Here is a 9,441-nt window from a genome sequence, read left to right as displayed (position 1 = left end):
TTTTGGCCTCCTCCAGCCATGGTTCAGGTGAAGGATTCTGGTCCTTTTATTCAGGTCCCTCAGTCTGCACAGAGATGAGAGTGAGTTGAGCAGGTCCCAAGGAGTAGCCCAGTGGTTAGTGCAGCAGACCTTGATCCTGGGGAACTGGGTTCAATGCCCACTGCAGCTCCTTGTGACCATGGGCAAGTCACTTAACCCTCCATTGCCCCAGGTACAAAATAAGTACCTGTATATATGTAAACCGCTTTGAATGTAGTTGCAAAATACCACAGAAAGGTGGTATATCAAGTCCCATTTCCCTATCCCTTTTGCAGGGGCTACCGCTGACATCTGAAGGCTTCCATAGAGTCCATGTGTGGTCTTGAGTACCTGGTGATACTTTTTGGAAGTAAGTTGGGCAATAATATATTACTTTTAAAAGTAATGAGTAACTGTAGTGATTACTTTTGTGCAAATACAAAATAAATGTAATACATTACATTTTTCAGTAATGAGCAATATAATGTCTAGTTACTTTATGCAGTTACTTTTTAGTGACACCCATCCAGTTTTCTTTGCATCACTAAGCATATTGTTTGTCTACTTCCAGTTTCCGGCAAACTTCCTTTTCAAGGAAATTGTTCAAGCACGAGGTGATAAAGATGCTTGACACCTTTGACATTTAAGAGCTTTGTTTATGTGAAATATTTTTGATTTAGTAAGAAAAAAAGATAATATTTATATTAGATGCAAATTGTGTTTGACGAAGTGGCGTCATTGCCAGCAAAGAACTAAAATCTTGTTTGATGAACAGTTGATTTTAACCATGACATAAGTGTCAGACTGAAGTGGATGACCTCATCACAAACTTGGTACAGACCTTAACTATACCTCATCTTGGGTTCGTGCACTTCAACGTGAGCTCAATGAGTGTTCTCTGGCCATTATCTTGGCTGCAAAGATTTGCTTCTGGCAGTAGTTACACTGCCACAGTTTCGTCTTCATTGGGTTGAAGGCAAGGAAATAAAGATGAAATACAAAGAACTTTGTATTGCTTCAACAAGAAGAACTTCTTTTTGAAGCAATGACGAGTGAAGCTGTCATCAGAACAAACTGCACCTGCTTCATCCAGCAGTGATGTTGATGGCAGTGACAGCAGTTGTGTTGCTGCTGAATTTGAACTATTTCCTTTGAAGTAATCTGTGTATCACCGGTTTCTCGTATCTCAGTAACATAGTAAGTTACGGCAGATAAAGATCTGAATGGTCCATCCAGTCTGCCCAACAGTCATGTTCATTCTCAATTCTAGATTAAATCAACAATGAACATGATATTATATACTCGATCATTGTCTTTCTTTGTTGTTTCTGGGAAATAGATTGTAGAAATCGTCCCGGCTCTGTCCTTATGTTTCAACTACTGGAGTTGTCAAAGCCATTCTAATCTGTCTTGTCATAAAAATCTGCCCAACGCTATCCTCACATTCCAAATTACTGCAGTTTCCATTGAAGCTCTACAGCCCATCCTAAACTGGATTGCTGTATACGGGACTCAGAGCATACAAACCAGCCCAGCACCGGCCTTAGTTAATACAGCCAGGGTTGCCATCTAAGCATCATTTGACATGCAAACAGATATGCAATCTGCCACCGGTTTTTCTCCATCACCTCCCTTGGGAGGTCATAACAGGCACCAACCACCCTCTCTTGTGAAAAAGAAGTTTTTGACATTACTCCTAAGTCTACCACCCTGCAAACTCAATTCATGCCCTCTAGTTTTACCATTTTCCCTTCTCTGGAAAATGTTTCTACATTAATACCTTTCAAGTATTTAAACGTCTGTATCATATCTGTCCTGTTCATCCTCTCTTCTAGGGTATACATATTCAGGTTTTCCAGTCTCTTCTCTTATGTCTTTTTTCAACATAATAAATTATCACTTGACACTAGTTAAATCTTTATTACAACCTTCAAAAATTAACCCCAAGGTGGTGTCACTGCAAGATGGCAGTGCAGTTTTAATAAAAGATAAAGGTTTCTACATTGTAAAAATTGAATTTATGGGAAACCAATTGAGGAGGAACAATTTAAGGTTCTTAAATTTCCTTAAATACTCTTTAATTCTAGTACTGGACATAGTTTGAAAAATACCTCAGGTATTTTTCCCAAGGGAACATCAAAAGGTTGTAGATTTAACTGGATTTTTGAATCATCTTTGGATATAGTTACATAGAGGACCACCTTGGTGGTAACCTTTCTGTTGGAGCCTGACCGCAGTTCATGTTTGTTTTTACTTCAAGCATTTTAATATTTATTTTAAATGTTTTCTGTTTGTGTATGTAATTATGAAATCTCCTGAGAACGATGAATCAATCTAAAAATAAGATATTTGCAAACCATATTCAGTACTAGAATTAAAGGGTATTTAAAGAAATTGAAGAACCTTAAATTGTTCCTCCTCAATTGGTTGCCAATAAATTCAATTTTTACAATGTAGAAATCTTTATCTTTTGCCAAAGCTGCACTGACATCTTGCAGTGACTCCACCTTGGGGTCAACTGCTTTGAGGCCAGTAGCATGGTTTTATAGTTTCTGTGCCTGATCCGCTAACCCTTGAGGGGTAATATTAACTTCATGTATTAACTTGGTAGTACTGTAGATAGAGAAGAATTGACCCCTTGAATGGCTTTTCAACTTTATCCAGAGTAGGGGAAGAAATAGCCTCAGGAGTTCCATTGAGGACAGGATTGGTATCTCACTACCATCATTGCCAAAAGTCTTGTCTCCTGCACCATGACTAGCACTTCCAGTCTGTGGGGGGGGGGGGGGGCTGTGATGTCTTCAGGGCTTGATGACACCCCTTCCATACTGCTACCTGCTACTATGTGCCTGACCAAAGCAAATGCAACTGCTTCAAAGCCCGGTGGATCCAGGGTTTGCTGTTTTGTTATGAGGTTCAATCCAGAATGCAAGGGATAAGCTCTGATCTTTCCCTTCCATTTCCTTATTGTAATGGGTAGTGGAACAACATGACAAGGTCAGTAATCCTAGAGCAATATGGAGCTTGTATGCAGACATCTCTGCACACTGCCATCTTGGCCCCAGCTACCTCCCTTTTAAGGCATCAATCTCCAATCTTTCTGGACGCCAGATCAGTGAAAAAGACCTGCTACTATCCTGAAGAAGGTTCAAAACTTTGGTCAGAGTCGGCCATGGCGTATGGATGGTACAGAGCAGCATGCACAGATAAGTTTATTATTTTGTAAATTCACTTCGGTACAGTGTTGTAGAGAGCATTCACATAAAAATTTGAAACCTAAAGGAGGTTGGAGGCTTTTTGGCCTATGATGACAAAGACAGCTCCTTGAAAGAGAAAGCAACGCCACAGAGAAAGGAGTCTTTTTGAGGCTTTTTCCTCCATATTTTCCTTTTTGGTTAAATAGAAGATTAAAATCTCTGATAAAATTGAGGCAGGCAAAAGAGTAGGTGTGATAGAGAGAACATGCATTTTTTTTAACATAAGCATTGTCATGGACGTGGTCTGAGTAAAGCACATGTAGAATCAGGAAGTATGCACTTTGATGATAAAGGGGCCTTTATACTTACCTGCGCTAAAAAGTGGCCACCGCTATTCCCAGCGCAGGTCATAAGAATAGCCATGATTTATCTTGCTTCCAATAGTGACCAATCCAGGTCACAGGTACCTGGCAGAAACCCAATTAGTAGCAACATTCCATGTTACCAATCCCAGGGTAAGCAGTGTCTTTCCCCATGTCAAGACTATGGACTTTTCCTCTAGAAGCTTGTCCAAACCTTTTTTAAACTCAGATATGCTAACCACTGTTACCACATCCTCTGGCAGTGAGGTCCAGAGCTTAACTGAGTGAAAAAATATGTCGTATTTGTTTTAGAAGTATTTCCATGCAGTCTCATTCAGTGTCCCTTGGTCTTTGTACTTTTTGAAAGAGTGAAAAATCGATTCACTTCTACCTGTTCTACACCACTCAGGATTTTATAGACCTCAATCATATCCCCCCTGAACTGTCTCTTTTCCAAGCTGAAGAGTCCTAATCTCTTTAGCCTTTCCTCATATGGGAGGAGTTCCATCCCCTTTATCATTTTGGTCGCTCTTTGAACCTTTTCTAATTCCGCTATATCTTTTTTGAGATACAGCGACCAGCATTAAATGCAATACTCAAGGTGAGGTAGCACCATGGACCAATACAGAGGCATTATAATATTCTTGGTCTTATTTTGCATCCCTTTCCTAATAATTCCTAGCATCCTGTTTGCTTTTTTGGCTGCTGCTGCACACTGGGCAGATTTCATGTATTGTTTATAATGACATATCAAAATACTACACTTTCCTTGCACTAGAATGATACAGAAAAATCAGTATGTCATACTGGGATTATAAAATGGAGGAAAAAGAGCCTCACAGAGCTCCTGGACAATATAGCTGTCTATTAGAGCTAAAACGGATCTTAAATTGATCCTCTGTTCATCATTGGCTCTGAAAAAACCTCCAAATTAGTACTACCACAATAATGACAAATATAATGATTCCATTCAATTGTTGCCCCACAAAATATTGGAACTAAGTGTAAAATAAACACTTATCTATAACTCTAGAAGACTTCAAACACTCTTCTTAAGGCGCTTGGAGCGCCTTAAGAAGAGTGTTTGAAGTCTTCTAGAGTTATAGATAAGTGTTTATTTTACACTTAGTTCCAATATTTTGTGGGGCAACAATTGAATGGAACCATTATATTGTCATTATTGTGGTAGTACTAATTTGGAGGTTTTTTCAGAGCCAATGATGAACAGAGGATCAATTTAAGATCCGTTTTAGCTCTAATAGACAGCTATATTGTCCAGGAGCTCTGTGAGGCTCTTTTTCCTCCATTTTATAATCCCAGTATGACATACTGATTTTTCTGTATCATTCTAGTGCAAGGAAAGTGTAGTATTTTGATATATTGTTTGAGTCTTACTTTTCCATACCTTGTATACTGTTTTTTTGTTTATAATGACACCTAGATCTTTTTCTTGAGTGCTGACTCCTAAGGTTGACCCTAGCATCAGGTAACTATGATTCAGATTATTTTTCACAACATGCATCACTGCATTTGTCCACATTAAATTTCATCTGCCATTTGGATACCCAATCTTCCAGTTTCCTAAGGTCTTCCTGCAATTTTTCATAATCCGCATGTTTTTTGGCAACTTTGAATAGTTTTGTGTCATCTGAAAATTTAATCAACTCACTCATCATTCCGTTTTCCAGATCATTTATAAACATGTTAAATAGCACTGGTCCCAGTACAGATGCTTGCGGCACTCGACTATTAACCCTCCTCCATTGAGAAAAATGGCCATTTAACCCTACCCTCTGTTTCCATCCAATAACCAATTCCTAATCCACAGAAGGACATTGCCTCCTATCCCATGACTTTTTAATTTTCTCAGGAGTCTCTCATGAGGAACTTTGTCAAAAGCTTTCTGAAAATCTAGATACACTACATCAACTGGCTCACCTCTATCCACATATTTATTTTCGCCTTCAAACCATGTTTGTCTATATGTTCTGTAATTTTATTCTTTATAATAGTTTCCACTATTTTCCCTGGCCCTGAAGTCAGGCTTACCAGTCTGTAATTTCCTGGGCCATCTCTGGACCCCTTTTTAAAAATCGGCATTACATTGGCCACCCTCCAATAAACTGTTACTAGAGGGAGGAGAGGAAAGAGAGGAGGGGCAAAGCCTTAGGAATGTAACAAGAGAAAGGGCAGAAGCACAACAACTTAAACCCACATACATACCCTCCTTACTTGGCTTTGCATAGCTCCTCTTGAATACAGACATTCTGAATTTGTTACTATAGCAGAGAGGCAGAAAATATTCCCCTGCAGAAATACACCAGGAACTGTGTCTCTTTAATGCTTTTTTTTTTCTTTTTGTCAGCAATGCATCAATTGGGATTTCATTATGATCTCATTATAGCGTTGCAGTTCACCTAGTCCCTTGAAAGTTTACAGCAGCAGCTGGTGGTGGCGACTGCCAATGTAATTCTGTTGATTGGTATTGTATTGCAGGGGTGGGGGGGGGTCGCTTAGTGGAAATGTCTTTTTAAAAATATAATGTTGCATCTTTGTCACTGAACTGACTTGCCAAGCTTACTGCATGTTAGCGTTGAATCATTTCTGATCAGTGCTTAGCTCACACATTGATGCGTACATCATGGGTCATTGTCCATCATGAATACACAAAGTGAAAGATGCATCATATACAGCAAACCAACCTCTACCACCAAATTTCTGTAGTTAGCAGGGAGGGTTCAGAAGCCATCTAGATTTAGACTGGTATTTAAGTCACTTACATACATATGTGAACACAAATGCATGTAAATGAGTGGTTTTTGGCTATGCGCATACCGTTCTGAACTCAACTCAGTGTTAAGTACTGAATCTATTCTCAGGATTAAACCTGGGGCTGCTTGTTACCAAGAATCTGTTGGAGGCAGTAATAAGATACAAATGTGTGTACTGAAGATCACATCACAGCTTTGCATAGCTCCTCAGTGGAGGCTGGCCTCAAGTGGGTTACCGATGCAGCCATAGCTCTGACATTCTGAACCATGACATGATACTCAAGAGTCAGCCCAGCCTGGGCGTAAATAAAGGAGATGCAATCTGCTAGCCAGTTGGATAAAGTGCGCTTACCAATCGCTGTCCCCATCCTGTTGGGGATCATAAAAATAAAAATCTAGGTGGACTGTCTGTGGGCTTTAGTCTGCTCCAGATAGAAGACTAAGGCTCACTTGCAATAGACTCCAATAATGTAATTTAGTTGATGACAAGATAAAACAATCAGTTTTGTTGTGACAGATTAGGGATTCTGTACTTACAGATTCATTGAGACAGATTAGGGATTCTGTACATACAGAATCAGTCTGTGTCTGGGATTAGCCCCTCTCTCAGACAGGAGGAACTATCAGTGCTTGGTAATTTGAATACTGAAACACAGGACTAACAGTTACTGTAGCAGCAGCTGTACTAGGTGAAAAAATCACTATGGATTACTACCCTGAGAGGAAAAAACAAGCAGCAGTTCACTGCTTCAATGTGGAGAGTAAGCTCTCTACACGCTGTATCTATGACCTGGGTAAATCTACCATCATTTTCCTCAAGAAAGCATTTTGAGGGAGGGGGAATTCTGCTCCTCACAGCATGCCTAGAGGCAGGCAATAACAAGAAAGCTCCAAAAGGCATTAAGAGGCAAACACAAGTTTGTAAAGGCTAATCACAGAGGACTGCAGAAAAGCAGGGACCTGGGCCACCATATACAGCTTAATAAGTATACAGACATGTAATCTGTCACAACAGACAGCACAAGCTGCCTCATGCAGTAGGGGAAGGTATTCCCTGCCTGGTATCTGTAGATACCACTATTAACCCTTTACCAATAACTAAAAATTTTAGGCATGCAAGTCTATATAAACTGAATCTTTTGTTGCTTGACAAACTTCTTGTCCCTTCAGGCTTTCTTTCATCCAGGTGACTTTTCTCTATCTCGCAGGAGCTGAAACAACAGACAGATAACATAAAACAAACAATATAAAAGAGAGAGAGGAAAGTCTCTGAGGCTCTGGACTGGGCAATGGTCCATGGAGTTCTTGCCTCTTTGTGGGATATATAGATCATTGGTTCAGAGATGACTTTGGTGAATCAGTATATTGTTTTCTCCGGGAGTTAAATTGTCATTAATAATTTCAGAATCTGCATCTCTGATGGTACTTTGATGACAGGTGTTTGGTCTTTCATCAGTTGGTTGATGAAATGAAGATGCAATATGTATGAGGTATGCTTTGGCTCTTCTGAGTGTCACTCAGCTTGAGAAGCGAGAGATGTAATGAGCTCCCAAGCTGCTTTCAGGAACAACACATACGTTACAGGTATATGCTCACATCACTGGAGTTTGGGTAGAGCACACAGTCTAGACACAAACATTTACACCATCATGCCTAAAATAAAGCTCCATAGTTGACCTGTTGTACTAGTATTCTCTAAAGAAAAGTAGGCACATTCTCCAAATAGGCACATTTTGGCACTTAAAAATAGACACACATTGAAGTACTCTCTTTCAAGACAATTCTATAATATTGCACCTATCAATATATATAAAAGGTGAGTGTCGTACTCGCTCGCAAATGCGCAGTAGAGACCTCTGCCCCGCCCCACGTCAATACGTGATGACGAGGGCGGAACAGAGAGGGTCTGTATGCAATTTGCAAGGGAGGGACACTGCCGTTGCTAACGCTTCCCCCACCCGGAGTCACCGTCGCCACCCACACTCCACCCGGTTGGGCCCTCACTCCGCTACTGAAACAGCGAGGGTCTGGGAACGCAGCACTGAGCTCTGCTCAGCTGCCGTCGGCCTTCCTTCTTCTCTGCCTGTGTCCCGCCCTCGACGACGTTACGTCACACAAGGGCGGGACAGGCAGAGAAGAAGAAGGAACTTGGAAGGCCGACGTCGGCTGCTCAGCAGAGCTCAGTGCTGCATTCCCAGACCCTCGCTGTTTCAGTAGCGGAGCGAGGACCCGACCGGGTGGAGGGTGGGTGGCGACGGCTCCGGGGGGGGGGGGGGAGAGGCGAATTCAGAGGGGGAGGGGCAGTGGCAAACTCGGCGGCACGGGGGGGGGCCTTTCAACCCCCCCTTTCTATAATAGCCCGTTTTTACGGGCTCAAAGGCTAGTATTTAGATAAACCACAACACAGATCAACTTCACTGAACACAACAGCAGATAATCATCAAAACACCACACAGTGAAGAATGACTAGTCCAAGGGGAAAAAGATCTCATACACCTGTGGCACTCTATAAGAATTTCTTATGCAAACAGTGCATAAGAAATTCTTATAAATTGCAACAGGTGTATGAGATCTTTTTCCTCCTGGACTAGTCATTTTTCACTGTGTGGGTTTTTGACCTATATTTAGATGCCAAGGAGGCTCTTATTCATTAAAGGGAAATGAGACTCAATATCTGCCTTTCTGAGGTTTTTTGCAACTACATTCAAAGTGGTTTACATATATTCAGGTACTTATTTTGTACCAGGGGCAATGGAGGGTTAAGTGACTTGCCCAGAGTCACAAGGAGCTGCAGTGGGAATTAAACTCAGTTCCCCAGAATCAAAGTCCACTGCATTAACCACTAGGCTACTCCTCCATTAAAGAATGTAGGCACCTACTTTTCTTCATAGAATATTAGCATAACGGCCATAGAGCTGGTGTAAGTGCTTATGCTTAAATTATGGAGATATGCACATAATTTATAATATCCTACAAGTTATCCCCAGGATTTTATATAGTGGGACTTAAGTTGTGCATACAAATACAGTTGTATTCTGGATTTGCACATGAAACTTAAGTAGTTAACAAGCCAATCAGTGCTGATAATTGCCA

Source organism: Microcaecilia unicolor, chromosome 4, assembly GCF_901765095.1.
Source record: "Microcaecilia unicolor chromosome 4, aMicUni1.1, whole genome shotgun sequence".
Taxonomy (NCBI): Eukaryota; Metazoa; Chordata; class Amphibia; order Gymnophiona; family Siphonopidae; genus Microcaecilia; species Microcaecilia unicolor.
This window is presented reverse-complemented; position numbering follows the sequence as displayed.